This window comes from Notothenia coriiceps, unplaced genomic scaffold (assembly GCF_000735185.1).
Source record: "Notothenia coriiceps isolate Sejong01 unplaced genomic scaffold, NC01 NC01_scaffold00009248, whole genome shotgun sequence".
Classification (NCBI taxonomy): Eukaryota; Metazoa; Chordata; class Actinopteri; order Perciformes; family Nototheniidae; genus Notothenia; species Notothenia coriiceps.
In genome coordinates, this window is record NW_011341949.1 from 285,348 (window position 1) to 300,925 (window position 15,578).

Here is a 15,578-nt window from a genome sequence, read left to right on the forward strand (position 1 = left end):
CTATTGATTATAATGAGAAACATTTAAAGTGAGATCTTCAATTGAAGTAGTTTAATAGTAAGATAAACAATGTAGTTATTAATGTTTATCACATCATTTCTATATTCGCTAATGAAAATGAAATCTAAATTGTTAGAGATAATTTTAATTTTAAATGCATCAACAGAGTTCACTGCACAGATAGCTATGCTTAGTAAATAATCATACAATAAATGTTTATTTAATTCAAGAAGCGCAAAGTATTAGGATAGAAGATTAAATAATTGTCGCCAATTTTGTTCTAAATAGTGATCATCCTAAATAAGGACTGAAATAGAATTGAATTGGCAGAATTTCCTAATTGACAATGGCTCACTGGAAGATGTTACATCATTATTAATATTTATTAAAATGGTATTATAATTATTTTTTCTATCCAGCCAAAAGTAAATATGAATTAATATTAGAGTCAGAACCCTATTTAACACCCACACATACTCTCTCTTTCTGATCCCCTTCACCTTTATTACAGTAGCACACACACACACACACACACACACACACACACACACACACACACACACACACACACACACACACACACACACACACACACACACGTAATGCAGGTACACGAGTATGCACAGTCCCTGCCTCTCTGTCCTCATTAGGGAGGCTGTATTGTCTCACAGCTGATTGTGAAGACTGCACAAAGTGATCCTGATGAAGTCTTTATTTTCCATCCCAGCTAACTAATCAATTTCATATTCTCTTTTCCCCACGTCCCCTCTGTCTAACCCGCCCCTTTCCCTCTGTCTCCCTTCCTAAAAGCCTGACACAGAGCCAGAAGTGAGACAAATACCCATGGAAATAATTTCAATAAAGACTGCCACCATATATCCGTGGTGCTAACACTGTGATAGCAGGATTCCTGGCGATTCAATTAACTAAAAAGGAATAGGGGGAGGAAACGTCTCTTCCTGCTGATATTCGCTTTACTCGCCGAGCTTTGCATCAAAAAGCAAAGACAAACGTACAAGAAAAACTAGCCTTTCAAGTGAAAAACAAGTTATTTATGTGCTTCTAGTTTTGGGGATCTTGCAGGCATGGGATTGCATGTGTTTATTCATACATTCAAATATGTTTAAGGGTGCTACAAAGAACAGAGGTAGGGTCACTTTCATGGAATACAATTGGATGAATGAGGATGAAAAAGAGTGAAGGAAAATAAATGCACGGAGTAAATCATTTTCTCATGTAACCAGAGCGCAGCCATGCACAGTCTAAACATTGACCATACAGAACAATCTAAATAAATGGCTGCCTCCTTGATACTTAATGTATTCAAACCAACCTGAATTCCCTGTGAATTATCTCACTGTTGAAAATGCATGAACACTTGTTCACAGTCCCAACCTTTCAGAGCCTGCAGTGGCTCGTCCCTGAGGACTCTGTACTCTTGAATTGTTTAAATCTATTCCCCCACCACGACACAGCCATGGGACCCGTGTCGCCAAGGAGTCAAGCCGCCTGAATCCTGAGACAACGGGCTCTAATCCAGTGGTTTTTTCAAAGGAAGATGAAGGGGCAATGGAGTGCACACAAGTGCAGATTTTAGTGGAGCAGCTAAGCTATGGTAAAATATTTGGACCCAGCAGAGCACGGATTTAGCTTCTAAAACAGCACGCTCCACTCCACTAGACGCCATTTTTAGGGTGTGTGAATATATGGATGAAACTGGCTTTTGTCAAATTGGGTTCGGGCTCATTTTGAATATTTTGTTATGGAGAATGTAAGGAAACCCTACACATAGAGATGCAACGTTGTTAACGAAATAACTAAAAGGTATCAAAACTCTAAATGCACCCCTTTAAAATGTTATTTACAATAAACATTTATTAAATTAAAACATTGCGACAAATGAATAATTATGATAAATTATTTTAAAAAAAATACAGTATGATTGTCCGATCAACTAATATTATTATGAATTAGCTACAGTTGATAATATTAATAATAATAATAAAAACATCTATATTTTTAATTACTATAATATAATAATTGAAGTTTGTTTCTGTAATATTTTCCTTGCTGATACTAAATTAAATGGATATCTAAATCCCTCTTGCCCACAGAGCACGCTGCACGCTGCCTGCCACTCGCAGGCCTCAGAAGCTCCATTAGCTTGGTGAGCTCCAGCTATGGTTCCTCCCGGGACAGCAAATAACAGCTCTGCTGAAGGCACTTTGAAAATGACCGATTGTACATTTGCAGGAGAAAGCTTACCGCCTAAAAAGAATTCCATTGTGTTTGTCCACATTCATCGAAACTGAGGCTTATTCTTTCCCCTTTTGACTTCCGCGCCATATTTGCAAGTGATGAAAATGAGATTCTGAACTCCAAAGGATATTTCTGTTGAGACGAGGGCGATATTTATCTCTCTGGGTCTGTTTACCTTTTTTCACCGGCAGGAATATTAACAGGAATCCAACATTTAGTGCTGCCGTAATCCCAGTGATTAAGACCTGCTGACAGTTGAAGGTAAAGTTTATTGTAACTCTGAGACCCAGGGTGCGCTGCCATATTAAAAACTGGCTCTGCATGCAGAGCTGGCCGTGAAAGTAGACACAAGAGACGCTGCAAGATCAAAGGGCTGCCCGGTGAGGACCTCAACACTACAGTGGTACTGTTCAGCTGGGGAATATGTGTGTGTGTGTGTGTGTGTGTGTGTGTGTGTGTGTGTGTGTGTGTGTGTGTTGAGAGATTTGTACATTTAAATAGACTCAGTTGGAAAACAAATAGCACTGTGTTAGCAATTGCGGAGAGGGAAATAAAGATAAAATATGACCTTCAGTTGATCATATGAGGACATCCCAACAATAATATATAAATACAAATAAAAAAGCCTTAAAAAATATCTTAAATCTCATGATGTTTGTGTTCTTCAGGCCTACATCTTTCTGTAGTTTACCTGTGAATTTATGTCATAATAAAATGGTGAGCAAAATAATTATTTATAATTAATTAAGAGGTAAACTCGTTGTTGGTTATTCAGTCCGTCCTGTGTGTATAATAGAAAAAGCTGCCCAAATACTTACACAAGAAGTACTTGAGATCTCACCGTGGCAACATTTAAGACAAATACAAAGTAACAACATAAGAAAAAAAGAAAAAGAAATAACTGGTTCGAGGGCATAGAAACAGGACCCACACAGTGCAATCCAATTGCACATTGAACATAAAAAAAAAAGAAAAAGCACAAGATCCATTTTTTTTGGCTCTTCCACCCAATGTCCAATCAGATGCTCAGGATGGAAGATGAAAATGCCACTTCTCCTGCAGGCAGCCCGAGGCATGTCATTAGGAGAGGAATTTGATGCCCTGTACAAGCGCCTAGAACTATCAAGTGCAGTAAAAGTGAAAACTCATCAGTTTTCTCCAAATTTCACCGTGTCCTTGACTCAAGTGTTCGTGGGAGAGAGGGAGAGGGCCTATAGGATTAGGCCTTTAGGTGTCACTGTACTTTCAAGAATCTGTCCTGCCCCCTTGCACAAACACATGCACTCACACACTGTAGCAAAATGGTGTCACGTTGGGGCATCTATTGTTCAAGAACGCTGGGTTTGGCTTTCAGTCTGTCGTGCAGCACAGAGAGGGCCCTGTGCTCCGCTGAGTTCCCCTCTCCAGGGACGGGTGATTAATGGCCGAAGCAACAACTTTGGAGTTGTTCACAAAATCAAATTTCTCACCGAGACGTCAATACGGACCAACTTTGACTGCCACAGACTTTTGTTGTCCGCAGTGGACAAATGCAGCTTTTAAAACAAATCTTTCTCCTTTTTTTCTTTTTAACTAACTCCAAATGTTCCGCATTCTCACAACCGCAGGGAATCTACTAGAGTCCGGGATATACCGAGCAGCGACTAGGTTTATAAGGTGTAATTGCGACAAATTATTCTAGCGTTTACTTGTAATATACCTTGTAATTCCATTCTCGCCAAGTGAAATGCCTTTTTGAAAACGCAGAAGGAAAGCAGGAAAAAAAACAAGAGATGAAAAGAGGCTTTTTAAAGTCTCAACATTACACATTCAACACTGCAAGAACAAAGCCCTGCCATAAATACGTCCATATGCTTTCTGTTTGTGGCTATGCATATTTCTATTCAAGGAAAAACATGCGGTTTTATGCTGAAAGACTTACTATTCAGAAAATAACCTTTGTAGATGAGAAGATTTGAAACAGTTTTTCCCTCCCTTCCTCCCTCTTTCCCCCCTGCCCTGCTTCCTCTCTCTCTACTTCTCCCATGTATGATTTGTAATGCTGTATCACCCAGATAGAGATCTGCCTTCTATGCATGCGTTCAATACTAATCAGCCTTAGCATTGTTGTTAATATTCAGACAACCCTCTGCCAAAAAAACAACAGGCATAATCACAGGGCCTGAGCAACAGCAGTGACAACAGCCCTGATGACTACGATCACCGACCGTAAACACATGCTCATAAACACAACGCAGACTGTTTTGAGTCAGTGATCCAGGGCAGGGGGGTGAGACGTAGTTAAAAGAGGTCTCTAAAAAACACATTTGTTTATATATTTGTTGGAGCAGCTCATATCGAGGAAACGTCACCTCAGGCGGCTGCTGTTGTCATGGTGTACTTCTCACCTCGTTAGAATTCGTAACGGGCCGCCCTTTGTGTAGTTGAGAGCTGCCTGTGAAAGCTGCAAATGGAGCTAAAGCACCCGTAAGAGTCTCACCGGGGAACATTAACAATATAACAAGGGGTTACTACCGGGCGGGATGGACATGCGCTGTCTGACATGCTCGATAAACAATCAAATCTCGAACACACTGTACCGAGTGCAGCTGGTAATTCCCAACACGTTGATTACATGAATGACTTTTAACCCTTTCAAACTGCCTTTTGAATCAGTGTTGCAATGTTTTCTTTATCAGAGAAAAAAAGCCAATGTTGTTTTGGGACAAACGGCTCTGCCTGCTGAGCTGAAACAGACACTCCTGACACCTTTTGGGTAAAGTAAGGACATTGTTCTCTGAGCTGCTCTGTTTCTGATTTTAGTACGAGCCCTAAAAAACCTTTAGAAAAGATGGGTAAGCAGCAAGCGGAAACAGCGGTTTTCTCCCTTTGCATCCTCTCTCTCCCTCCCTCCTTTTCCCACTGTGTTTTTTCTCTCTTTCTATTTCATGCTTCCGTTAGAAATTAGCTGGAAGACAAAGAAGCCATGTGTTGCGACATGGCATGCTAACTGTACCGATGTGGTTGGGATTTCCGGTGCACGACCTTCCAGGCATGGCTGCACAGGTAATTAAAGCTAATTTGGATTCTTTCTACATATCAGCTGACAGGGCTTTTTGGGCGCGAGACTCCGGGAGACAAAGGTAACGGGGCCGATGTGACTCCATAGGAGCATGTTTGGGAGAGAATGAGCAAAGGAAGAGCGAAAGAATACGGAGGTTCTTGGAGGTGTGTGTGTGTATAGAGTAGTCAGGAGAGTTTAGGGGGCAGTGTGTTTAAGCAGAGATAGGCAGCAGCCTGTACAGGAGGCTTTGTGACCTACATTGAGAAGGGAAGGGGTGATAAACAGATAAAAGGAGTGAGAGACACGGCAAGCAGCGGAGGGAGGTTGGGGAACAACAAACTGAGAAAGAAGTAAGTGATAAAGAGGAGTGAGATGGAAGTGAGAAAATGAATGAAATGGAAGGAAGGAAGGAATGAAGGAAGGAGGGAGGGAGGAAGGAGGGGAGAGGGAGGCAGGGGGACAGCAGAAAACCTAAAGAAAGAAAAAGGAAGCAGGCGATAAAGTGTTGGGTTTCAAATCCAGTGCTCCCGACAGTGGCATGCCAGATGACCTTGGGCATGTCACGCTGCCATCTGTTCCCTCTGTCTGGCCTGTCAACATACCTCTAACTCCAGTTAAAACATGACATTCCAGCTTCCTTACACACGAGGGCCAGCCTTCGTCACCCAGAGCGAGTGCGATAGAGAGACACAGAGAGACAGAGAGAGAGAGAGAGGGAGTGACAGGGAAATGAGACCCAGCGAGGGGAGAGGGAGATACAGTACACGTAAGAAAGGGAGTGACCTTTTCTTCAACGGCCCGTCTTTATGAGCTGATATTGTTATCAATGTATTACTCCCTGGATGGCCACTAGAGCTACAATAATGCCATTGAACAGACAGTCCATCATCATAGGACAAAGAGGGGCGCTAACACTGACATCCTATGGGGCATTGGGTTGCAACTGATTGCACTCATAAATGAGCATGGCTCTCATAAAATCATGTGGTAACTGCTTAGCGGTGCACAGGGTGATGGCTTTTGTTATCAACAGCTCGAGTGCCACGCAGCCTGCTGCCTGCTTGTTGCAGCGTCTGGGCGGCCGGGTCGTGCTTTCAGACGAGAAGTTAATCATGCATCCATTGATATGTGTTTTTGCAACACAGACCATGAGAGGAAGAAGGAAAGCATTTGTTTTTCTTTGCATTTATTTCATGGTTTATTTGCATGGGAGAATTTTAGCCACTTCAATTTTTTCTCTTATTTTGTTTATGGCACACACACACTGCGGGATTAGCACTTTTCAAAAAAGTGTAGGCAGCGCTGGGCGCTCACGTCAAGATTTATTCTGGCAGCTGGAAAGAACAGAGCTCTGATGGGTTTCGATCTGAGCAGGGCAGCGGCTGCCCGAGCGACAGAGCACGAAACTATCCCTGGATACGTGTTTATCACTTTTTTACATGTGCCAATAAATACTTCTTAATTTTTAATGACATGGGCTGGGTGTGTGCACAGTAAAACGTAAGGTTTCTGCCGGAGCATTAAATGCTGTAGCACATTTGGAAATAAACTAAAATAAATATGAAAGAATATCAATGGAGGTTTCATGGCTCTTGATGTTTCTTTTCTGCCCTTGGATACATTTTCTTGAATATAAAGAAATGTTCCTTACTATGCCCTATTGCTTAGAGTCGTTCCTGCTCCAGATATTGATTGAGTCGTGTTAGACCACAGGTTTGGAATATCTGAATGCTTTTGCATTTCCTTATCAAGAAATTAAATACATAAATATATATTAAATGTATAAATATTTAGTTCATATTAATCATGGAGAGACTACCAATAACTTTTTGTTTTTTGCCACTAGTGGCAGTACATCTATGCCCTTCAGCAAATGTTTTGAGGCTACGGAATGACAGTAAAAGTTATATTTAGCGTAGATTTTTATGATGGTGAATCATCAAAGAAATGTACCTAGGTTGTTTTTTTTTTAGCAACGACCAGTCTCAATGAATGTAGAGTATGTTTGGACTCCTACCTTTTTTATGTGATTCAAAAGTGAACCAGAAAGAAGAGGTGAGCTGAAAAGAGACAGAGAGATGAGGGGTATTTGGGTCAAGTAAAAACTTGAAAAAAAATCAAAAGATCAGTAATATAATCCCTTCTACCGCAAGCTACTTAAATCATTATTGAGCTCTTTTTCGGGGCAACGTTTTACTTCCACCCTTAATGTATTCACTTTCAGTTCCTGAGCAAAGTATCCCAGTTCACTTAGTGCTGCCAAGTGAGGTGAGGTGACGTGCTGACGTTAGAGAACAACTTAACGGAAAGCATCAGGGACCGTGCCAATTATCAGAAAGATAATGACACCTGTGAGGACATTTCCCACCCATTATGAATAGAATAATTACATTCAAAGTTGCAGGCTGGAAAATACACTATGTAGCTTTCACATTTTCTCCTCACATAACCTCTGCCAAACAAATGCATACTTTCCTCGCAGTACTGACACTCTGGGGATTAGGGGAGGTTATTCTACAAAGACCATGCCTTGCGCTCTCCCCCTCATTCTTAGTGACTGATACGTAAGGGAAGTGGGACCCTGACCCACTCCTGACTTAGGGAAATTGCTGTGACCTCTCTGTGCTTTTGGGAGGAAGCCAGACCTGGCACATACGGGCTGGGGTGTTGCGGCAGCCTGTCCTGACCCCAAGGACCTTTTTGCTGGCCTACCCCCTTCGGCCATTAATTCAGACACACACCACGGCTCTTGCTGGATGGATTGGGTTACCCCTTAGAAGCGATCGCTGCCTCTGTTTTGCATCCTCTCACCATTTTCATCCTGGGACCAGAGGAATGCCCCAGTCATTAACACCAGCAGCCTGCCTGCACTGGCAGCTAAAAGGTCCGCATTCATGAGAGCCGCCCTGGAAACCAGATGTGCTCGTTCTGTGAGAGTTTGTGTGTATTTGTGTGTGTATATGCGCTGGCCAGGGTGAAAGTGTTTAGGAGCAACAGATCAGGCCATGTGTTTGCCTGAGCCCCCAGGGCCTGAGTGGTGCACAGGTCAACTAAGAAAGAGTGGAGTGGGGAGGAGGATCACACACACACTCCTGGGAAAACAGCTATATGCATTTAACATTTCATCTGACTAATATGAACCTCCCAAAAAGGGTTACAGATCGGGTGACCTTGCTTTGTATTTTTTTCTAGGATTTACTTTATCTTTTATCTATAGACAGTATGTTCAAGTCTCCATTTCTCTTGCATGCTGTTTTTTCTATATACATATTGGGAAAAATTCATAAATTAATAAAAAATACAAAAAAACACATTTCCCCAGTTTACCAAGAGGTATTCTAGACTTCCAGTTATTTTTTGTTTTCTTTCCAAAGTTTTGAGATACCAATATTTGTTACATGGATGAAAACTAGTAAGAGCTGGGTCTATGATTATACCGAGTATATAAATATAAAACGAGATTCCTGAAGAGAAATATTGTTGATTACATTTTCGTCCTGGGTATGAGATGGGTATTTTGGTGTAAGTAAATGCAAATTAGCCAACAGACATGACTATTTTTTGACCGTGTGGGAGTTAATAATCTAATACCGGCAGTCTTTTGCCATCAGACTTTGACTATTGGCGTCCCAGGGTGTACAATATTCAAATATTTTCAACCAATATGATTTCCCTAAATTAAATTGTCTAGTTTACAGGGTAATTTTCACTAGTTAGAAATCATACCTGGGAAATACAGCTGAACGAAAGTAATTAAACACACGATAGGACGTCTTGAAAAAAATGTCAACAGCTCTAATTAGGGGATTTACATTTTTGTCTTTAATTCACTTTCCCAACAAGACTGAAATACCAAAGCTGCCAACTAATCTTTGCCACCCACAGAATAACAACACTGCTGCCAGAACTAAAACAAAATGAAAACACATTGAATAAGTTTCAGAGTCAATTAGCGACCAGCCTTTCTTCCAGTGAGAGCCTTGCTAACACTGGGCAGAACAGTCCCATTTTGAAGTGGCAATCCATTTTGGCTAAGTGATGTCATGCAGCCTGTCACGTTAGTCTGTGTGAAGCAGTAGGCCTATTCCTCATCTCATGGTGGGGACAAACAACATTTCTTTCTCATTTGGAAAGAAATAACGGGGCCAGAAAATGCACTGGCAGCCAAACTGAAACTGCGCCCAGAACTACACTCAACCAAGGACGCCAGCCAGTATTTGTTTGTTTTTTAATCTTTCTCTATCTTTTTTTAATAACAGCTGTGTGTGCTTTAATATTCCTGGGGTTGTTATCACTTTTTGGGTTAGTCTTAGTAGAAGCCATTTGTATTCAGCAACTGGGCAGACTAGTGGACACAACAGAAACAGTTGCCGTAACTTTGGTTGGGGAATAGCAAACCCCTTAGCCCATTTAGGTCGGCACAGTCACATATATATCCTCTCTATTCCAATTTTCATGACCTGCACACGGAAATCCTGACGCCAGATCCATTATTATCGTCCTTTGCACAGAGCTTGATGGCAGGATATTGCGTAGAGAAGCATAGAACAGCCAAGCAATTTGAGTAGGGCAGCAGAGCATGCAGGTATTGCAATTTTAATTCCTTTCTCAATTCCCACATCCCTGTACAGTGGGCTGTTGTTCTTCTCAAACAAGTTTGAGATAACATTTCTTTAAAATTGCTCTGAGTGCTGAAACTGGGGTTTATGGAGTAGCGGCTGATGTGATTTCACATAGCATTTTCTTCAAATTATAAACCACTTAGTCCGCTCCTGATTTTCACTCTACACAATTTTAAGCATACTTATGCTGTCAAACTCATCACAGATTTAATGTGAGAAAAAAAATGAATTAAAACAAATACCTGCAGAGTATACACTTTGAAAAAAATTATGATTTTGCAACAAGGCACCAATGCACTGCAGAATTGACCAAAGTAGACCCACTAAGAAGTGTGAAGAAAGCATTACAACAAATCTAAGCTCTTTCTTTTTTTTTTATCTCAAGTATCTCGAGTTCAAATACATGATAGCTTCTGCTTCCATCACCACATTTGTGGAGTAAAATGCCTCCCTGTTATCCTCCATCTAAATGGCCATTAGCTGCACTAACCCAATTAGCGGAACAAGATCTAACACAGCCTTCCATTGTCCTTCCATCACAGGAAACAGTAGAGGTTTGCTGCATTCTGATCAAATGTATGGTGATTAATGACCGCGCTCTCACTATGTTGACAGGCTGTAACAGTTTCAAAATTCAGCCCCACATTGGCGCTACACATATTTGTCGGTAAATCTGACAATTGAATGAATAAATTGGGCAATAGCTCCATCACCAATCTGACTACCTACACCAATTTTTTTTTTTCTCCCAATGAACAATAGGAGTGAGATGCTGTCAGGCCCTCATTTCCTCATTGACATGCCACATCTGTACATCGGGAATAATGACCAGGCTAAAAATATTAGAAACTCTGCAGCAAATTGCTTAAAGGTTGTTTTAATTATACGGATGGGCTGTCGAGCAGTCACGCTTGACAGGAAATGGAAACAAATATTGTAATGGCTGAATGAGGAAGTACCATTTGCCGATACCTCAGTTAGCAACCACAGGAAGCTACTGGGTGAGATGATATAAGTAAGGGAAATGTATGAGAAATATATTCTATCCAAAAATTCAGACCAACATCAAAGTTTTTTTTTACACTTGGAAAAAAGACCAAAAGTTCTGAGAGAGTTGTTAAAATCTGAGGCAAGTGGGTGAAATGGATTAAAAGCACAGCGGGAGAGCATGTCTGTGTATGCGGGTCATTTTCTTGGCCTCAAACATATTTTATTTACAGTTCTCTCTACTCAAAAACATTTGTGCGCTGTTACTATAGTGCTGTGAGAGACATTTTTTCAAAAGCAAGAACAAATGAGCTTCTGAACATGACTACAAAGCTGCAAGAACTGAGATTGAATTGCCTTCGAATCTGTAGAGGTACAGATTCGGCCACTATGTTACAGATGGCAGGGAATAAAACCTTGGCTAAAATAAAAGAAGAAGAGCAAAGACCAGAGCAACACGGCAAGACTGAGAGAAACATACGAACAGAAAGAAAAAGAGAAACGGAGAAAAAAACCCATCTGCCTGTGTGTAGGTGTATTTAAATTATCCCCATTTGAAAAAAAAGGAAAAGTTTCAGGCACTTATCAAGCCATAAATCTCTAGCCCGGGAATTAAAAAAAGTGAAAAAGAAATAACAAACACCAAACGTCATGCTGCTTTGAATGTCTGCCGTCTTTCCCCCACACCGCAGGAGTTCAAAAGAATAATAACTTTGCCCTCACTCATCACCACCCAGAGAAGCGTTAGGGCAGCTCATAATATTGTTTTTTTTTCCTTCTCCTTTTTTTTTTTTTTAATTAGTACCTCTTATCTGATCATCAGGGGCAGAACAAAATCAGCATAGCTATAGTACAACTGTGAACACTGCTAGTAATTGAAGTGACAGCGGCGTGGTAGTTAGAAAACTCACATCTGTCTGATGACACTTTCTGCCATCTCTACTAGATTACATGCTGTGACCAGGAGGCAAAAAGGGACGTTTATTGACCAACATGGTGCAAGAGGGAGAGAAAGTGCGAGTGCCGGATCGATAAATTGTGTTTTATAGGTGTTTTAATTTAGCTTCAGGAGGAAATAGCTTGAAAACACAGACTGAAATTGAGGGTTAAAGTGTCTGCCCCTGCTAGATTTAACACATCCTGTTAAAAAGTTAAAAAAATACCAGACAGGGAAATATCTAGAAACTGAAAACGAGGGGAGGTTAGGAGACACTGAGATTGATCGCCAGAAGGGAAGAGGATGGAGGGTGGATAGTGGCAGAGCGGTGGAGTGGTACTGTAAGGCCGCTGATGGAGAACAGATGGATGGGGCATGGGGTAGTGATTAGAGCTACATGGGGACCAGGCCTCCGCAGTGCTTAGTGTCTAGTGGCGGTTGGCCCTTAGGCGGCGTCCTCAGCACTCATTCCCCTCCCAGGGAACCACCGCTACTGCCCTGAAAATCCCAGCATGCCTGCCTGTTCTTCCATCCACCCTGCGCTGTGCAACACCAAAACCATTTCTCAACATTCTCATTCTGGCATAAACAAGACGTCCCGTTGGCATGAAAGTGTTCCTCAAGGAATTACACGGTTGGTCTCATCGTTTTACATCTCCTCCATGCTGGATGAGTCCGAAATTTACACGGAGAATGCGTTTATTATGATGCTGCGCGTTTGCCACATCATTACCACAGATATTGCCTTTGTTTTGCATTTTTATGTATCTATTTCTTTTATTATTATGATTTTTTCCTTTCCACACCCGATCCAGTGCTGACCCCCCCCTGGCAGCTTCAATTCGACCATCACTCAGCGCAGCACAATTTCAGCCGGAGCCTCAGCCGGCCGAATTAGGGTAACTTGAGCTGCTCCAGATTGTAATCAAAGCGAAAATAATGAGTGCCGGACAAAGACCGGCGCTATTACTCTAGCTGGCTTAACATTTCTCTCCCTTGCTTTTTTTTTTCCTTTCTTCTTTCTGTCTCTTTCTCCTCCCTCCGAGTCCAGAGAAACATAAACAAACAGCAGAACAGAGCGGAGAAAGAGGATGGAGGCAGCGACGCTGGTCGCAAAAGAACAAGACAGAAACATAATAAGGGCAGAGAGAGGCAGCGAGAGAGGCAGCGAGTGGGGCAGCGGGCCTGTACTAGCCTCCACAGCCGGGGACTTGCAAATGAACTAATCACCTGAGGGGATTCTTCTCAGCTTACTTAAACAACCAGTAAGTTAAACACACATGCTTCACAGCCATCGCTGCGTAGGTCTGTGTGTGTGTGTCGTTGTCTGTGAGTGTGTGTGCCCATGTGTCCTTGCGAGTATGTCAGCATTTGTGACCCGCTGCCCAACTGACTGAGGCAAGCAGCAGGCCGTCAAAATAAAAAGGCATCTGTTCCAGCAAATCCTGGCAGAGGCAGAGACAGTTAGTGAGATGAACTGGGAGGGGGGCCGGAGCCAGGGATGAGATCAGAGTACGCTGGCCCCCCCATTTGAGGTTTTCTGATTGTTTTTCTTAGCAATAATACAGGGAAACTAAATGATATGTGACTGCAATTTGTAAAGAAAACATGGGGCCTGCTGCAAATTAGGCATGCTGCAGCACTTCCACCTCTTTTGCCATGTAAATATAAGTGGCTTTGGGTTGTGACAAGGAGTCAGAAAAGGAAAACAGGGTAAAGAGGAGTAAAGGAGAAAAAGTGAAGTACTGAAATGGTTTTTACATGCTCATTCTTGATTCTTGCCACTTCTTATTTTGCAGTTATGGCTGATTTTAAAGTGTTTGAAAAGTAAATGTTCTTTTAACTACAAAGACAGACGTACAAAAGTTATTGAAACAATAGAAATAATTAAAATAATTAAATCAGCCAGTGTGTTCACTGAAGTCAAAATCAAAACTCAATGTCACCAACCAACTCTTTGTTGCATTGTAATATTTTGTACAAAAGCTGGCAACACATAACATCTGAATTCTCCCACTGCCTCTATCCAGCCCTTAAATCTTCTCCCAGAGCCAGTCTGACAATACCGATGAGATAGCAAAGAGGCAGCTGCACAACTAACATGAGAAATTCTGTAAATGTAACTCTGCTGCCTGCCGAAAAACCCTGGGCCCAGATTTGGTTATTTTGCCTCTCGAGTCTCATTCCAAGCTTCCCCCTGCTGTCCCCATGCACAGGAACCTTTTCCTGCTGCAGCCCCATTTGGATGCACTTCCCAGAAGAAGAAAAAACATGAAGTCACTGACTATCGGGTCATTTCAAACAAGTCGGAACAAGCTCAAGTCTGTGGCACTCTGCAATCTTCGTTATACTCTGAGAAGCCATGAGGAAACCAATTACAAGATGTGACTAAAGAGAAACAGCAGTTGGGGAAAGAAAAAAGAAAAGAGAAAAGAAAAGCAATCATGGATCTAGAGCCATTGTAAGGAAATATTATTCTCTTAGCAATGATAGGTGTTATCATAATATATGTGGAGGCCAGAAAGATTGGGGCTCTGCGAATATTATTAATAGATCTATTATTGCACAGGCCTTATCTGAGGGACTTCAGTATTCACATATAGGTGCCTGATGGGTTGTCATCTGCTGGACTGCTAATCTGATTTTCTTTTTTTTGTTTCTGTCTCCTGCGATGACATCTCTAATAGAGAAATGGTTCGAAAATGTTTTTGCTAAGAAAAACCCAGGACCTCCCTTTAATTCCATCTGGCCAGCATTTACTTAAGAGATGAGCTGCTGACACTATCAGGGGATTGATGTGAGTTCTGATGGTCCAATGCAGAGGAAATGTATTGATGGGAAATAGACGTCCTGAGTCAAGCAATTTAAAAAGGTCTTTCCCTTTGCGCTATGGGAAAAAGTTAAGTGAATCTCAATAAGCGCTGTGGTATGCAGAGCTTCCAGCTGGGGCCCCACTGCTTCTGAAGGACTGTTTACAAATGCTTGATTTAGATAAAAGATGACGTATTAACTGTGTTAAATGTACTGGAAATGCATAAAGCAGCAATATAATTGTTTGGAGATGTTATGCATTTATGTGCAATAAATGAATTAATAAAAAAGGTATAATAATGAGCTAATCAATGAGGGTGTGAGAAATAAATATAACAATGAAAGGACGTATATTCCAGCTCTCAAAGTGTGTGCGCATGTGTGTATTTTTTTGCTTGCCCTTTTTTTCTATCCACCATTAAAGTGAAATAAATACAAAGTTTTTCCAACCAAGCTTCAAGATTTTTTGCCTTTTTACAGCACAAGCATTTTCCTACTGTACAATTTTCAAGCACAAGGAAACCACTAAACATGGCATCCCACAATTGAATTACTTCTCTATTTCCCAGTCATTGGGGAGTTAATAGCTGGTTACATGTTACCTCTACATGTTGTATGACATATTTATTGTGCCAATGGTTGCAAGACTGCAAAAAACACACATCAGTGCTTAAAACCTGGATGCTCGCCAAGCCACTGGAACAGCACTTTAAATTAAAGGTGGATTACATTTTCACCTCACCCTAAAAATTATTTAACAGTCAGAAAAAGGGCAATCTAAGCTAAATCTGAGCAGCTTTAAAAATAGAAATGAATTATCTTTAACTAATCTAAATAAAAAAAGGTAGGAAATATTGGCAAAGCAAACATACAACTTTTTTTTTAAACAATATTATACATTGCCACACTGAATGACAAT

The 15,578-nt window shown here is 41.3% G+C and overlaps 1 long non-coding RNA gene across 1 annotated transcript; it reads left to right on the forward strand.

Moving 5' to 3' along the window:
• The first annotated feature begins 5,214 nt into the window (after positions 1-5,214).
• LOC104945196 (uncharacterized) lies at positions 5,215-14,333 on the forward strand. Its single transcript, XR_798313.1, has 4 exons — positions 5,215-5,304; positions 12,664-12,747; positions 12,900-13,113; positions 14,065-14,333. It is a non-coding gene; the product is annotated as an uncharacterized lncRNA (long non-coding RNA).
• Positions 14,334-15,578: the final 1,245 nt, after the last annotated feature.